A 2,994-nucleotide genomic window follows, 5' to 3' on the forward strand; every position below is an offset into this window, starting at 1 on the left:
TTATGAAATGTGTTGGTGTGTGTTTAATGTTCAAAAGCCACAACCAGTCCCATGTGCAGAGGAGAGAGAGATCCTGAACACAATTAGTTCTGATTAAGAATCACAGGCCCTGTAAATAGGTAGATTGGTAGTTAGAATGCAGTCTACAGTTGGTCAAACCAAGCATGGCAAAATAGCTTTGTCCTATCCTTCACTTTTTCTTTTTTTTATCTTTTGAGTTTCTTGCAAGAAAGTTGCATTAAAGTTGGATTAAAAATGTAATTTAAGCAAAATTAGACTAAAATTGATCCAGCAAAAAAGGTGTAAATGTCTCCTCTTGTCTGTGTCATAGGTAGCAGCAGCGGAACACAGCAGGGAGGGGTGTCTCCTGGAGGAACCCAAAATGCTGCAATTCAAGGAGAACACGCCCAACCTCCAGGTGTCAATGCAGGATGTACCACACTCACTCTCGGACATCAAGCCTTTCACCACTTGCCAGGTACACAAACCCTCTACGTCTGTCTGTCTGTCTGTCTGTAATGATGTACAGTATATATGACAAAATAATCTGAGTGTAAGAAAGTGATATACAGGTTGAGACGATATAGGTTTTGTGTTGCGACAAGATGTTTTTTTACCCTTAATGACTTTCATTCTATTTTATTACCGGGACAAGGTAGCGTGGCACAAGAGAGTATTTCAACTGTTAACTCTATTAAAGACAATGAAGAACCATCTTCCAGATCAGCCTTCAGAGATCCTCCTGATGACCTAACAACTGAACCACATGGCAATGCTGAGTATGATCTATCTTAATTATTTGAGGAAGCTCCCCCTGATATGGGGGATTGGACATATGATGATGGACATCTGTTCAATGAGGGATTTGAAGAGGGTTTGAGTGAGGACTGTGCAGAAGAGTCAAATTTTAAGGACACAAAATCACCACCTTAAAAAGTTCTTACTTACGTCACAGAAATTGGCATCATAATCATGTTGACAAGTAGCCAGTGCTTCTCCTAGGCCTTACCATATGCGCGCCAATGATTGCAAAAAAAAATACACCGTTAAAAACTGATACCCCAAATATTTATTCCCTCTAAGCACACGTCTCTCCGGACGTCCTACAAGGCCCACATTGGTGATTTGCCTTAACCATAAGTGCTCAAGTGTGCTTGTCCTGATAATTCTGAACTACAGACCATTGCTCATCTAAACCAGATGGTTAATGCATACCAAATATTAAAGAGGTTTTTATTTTTCTACAAGACTATGGCTGCATCATCGTCCTATTTTTTTAGTATGTAGCAGTTTAAATCTGTGGGCAGTACCTTTTATTGGGGTACATTAGAAGTAGAATATTACAATAGATCTACCGTTGTGTGCAGGACCACTGTGGTTCGAAGAAGAGCCTCATCCTTCCTAGAGTTTCCAGTTGCGGCTCAAATAAGGAATCTGGTACTTGATTTCTAGCAAGACAGGTTTATGCAGGAGAAACAGATTACCACTTTAGACACTTAAGTGCAGGAAGAAGACAGATCCTATAACAACATTGCAGAATTTTATATAATGCAGAAATGTAATAACACACCACGCTCGGTCTGGACTTGGTAGGGTGGCCCTCTTATAGTGACCGCTAAAAACTATCTCAGCCACTTACCTTTTGGAACACAGATTGCAGGGGTACCTAGTTTACATCAAATCGTAACACATAAGTGTTCGAGCACACGATGTGTCCAACTAGAAACAGATGAAGAAAGTTCTTGTGCAACCTGATAAGCAGAGTATGACAATCTGAACCATTTTGTGTGGAAAAGTGCTCACCAATCGCCCGTCTCCGCTTTGCACATGCGACGGTACACTGCCTAAAGCATAGTCCCCGTTAATTCAGTGCAATACAATGGCATATTTGGAGTAGTCATAATCTGTATTAGGCTTGTTGCAGTCCAGGACAGATACTGTAAAGACAGGGGAAAGCGTGGCCCCTTTTGCAAGAGACCGGTGGTCCTGCTCCTCGACACTGGTCTCAGCTTTCCATACCCACCAAGATCCAAACAAGTGCCCGCTAAGCGCCACAAATAGTGATTTGCCTCTTAATTATGAAATATGCTCAAAAGGCGACCAAACCATCTTTAAGGGGTGACGGGTCCCTGGTGATAATCTTAGCAAATCTAAAAGTATTAACCTTAGCAAAGGCCTGCTTATGAAGATTACATGCACTCAGTACCTTCTTGGAGTAATGTCCTTTTAGTGGTTCTGTGGTTTTTTCCCAGAGTTTCTCGTCATGCCCTTTCAGTCAATGGCGAACAATTGCAATGAATTGACAGTGCGTTTCATGGATATCCTCGTCCTCCATCCTCCCTCGTATCCTCATCAGGTGGCCTCTACACATGTTTGTTTAAAGCCTCAGAATAGCGGGATACTTTTGATCTGATCCTATGGACCTGTTTTTTTCTCTTGGAGGAATTCTTGCAAGAGCACTGACTAGCTATTACGAGACCTCACAGCTTCCTTCTACTAATGCAGCATTTTCATCTTTGGTTGAGGAAATCCCATATCATTGAACCAGAATTATCACTGCAGAGAAACTACTTGAACTTTTTGTCCCAAAGGCTATTTCTATGGTGACGTCTAAACTGCTAAATGTCACCTTCTTGTGCACCTACAACAGTGTGAGGACCTTGGTCCGTTATGGACTCATCCGTGTTTCCATTTGAGGGACAAAGAATGGCTATTTGTTAAGGCTCATACATGGCACTCAAAATATACCTATGCAGATTGTCCATGCAGTCAAACTTGTGCAGTCTATTTCTGTTATTTCACAAACCATAAAACCAGGGACTGCCATAGCTGAATCTTACACAAGGATGACTAAAGATGATAGTTTCTGTCAGGAAAATACTGATTTGTCTACGACTAAACTATATGGAGCATCTAGTGAACTTGGAACTGGACACAGTTCACCTCTCTACATTGGAAAGACATGGTGGTCATTGCATCAGTTCTAAAACAGTA

This window comes from Etheostoma spectabile, chromosome 13 (assembly GCF_008692095.1).
Source record: "Etheostoma spectabile isolate EspeVRDwgs_2016 chromosome 13, UIUC_Espe_1.0, whole genome shotgun sequence".
NCBI classification, from domain to species: Eukaryota; Metazoa; Chordata; class Actinopteri; order Perciformes; family Percidae; genus Etheostoma; species Etheostoma spectabile.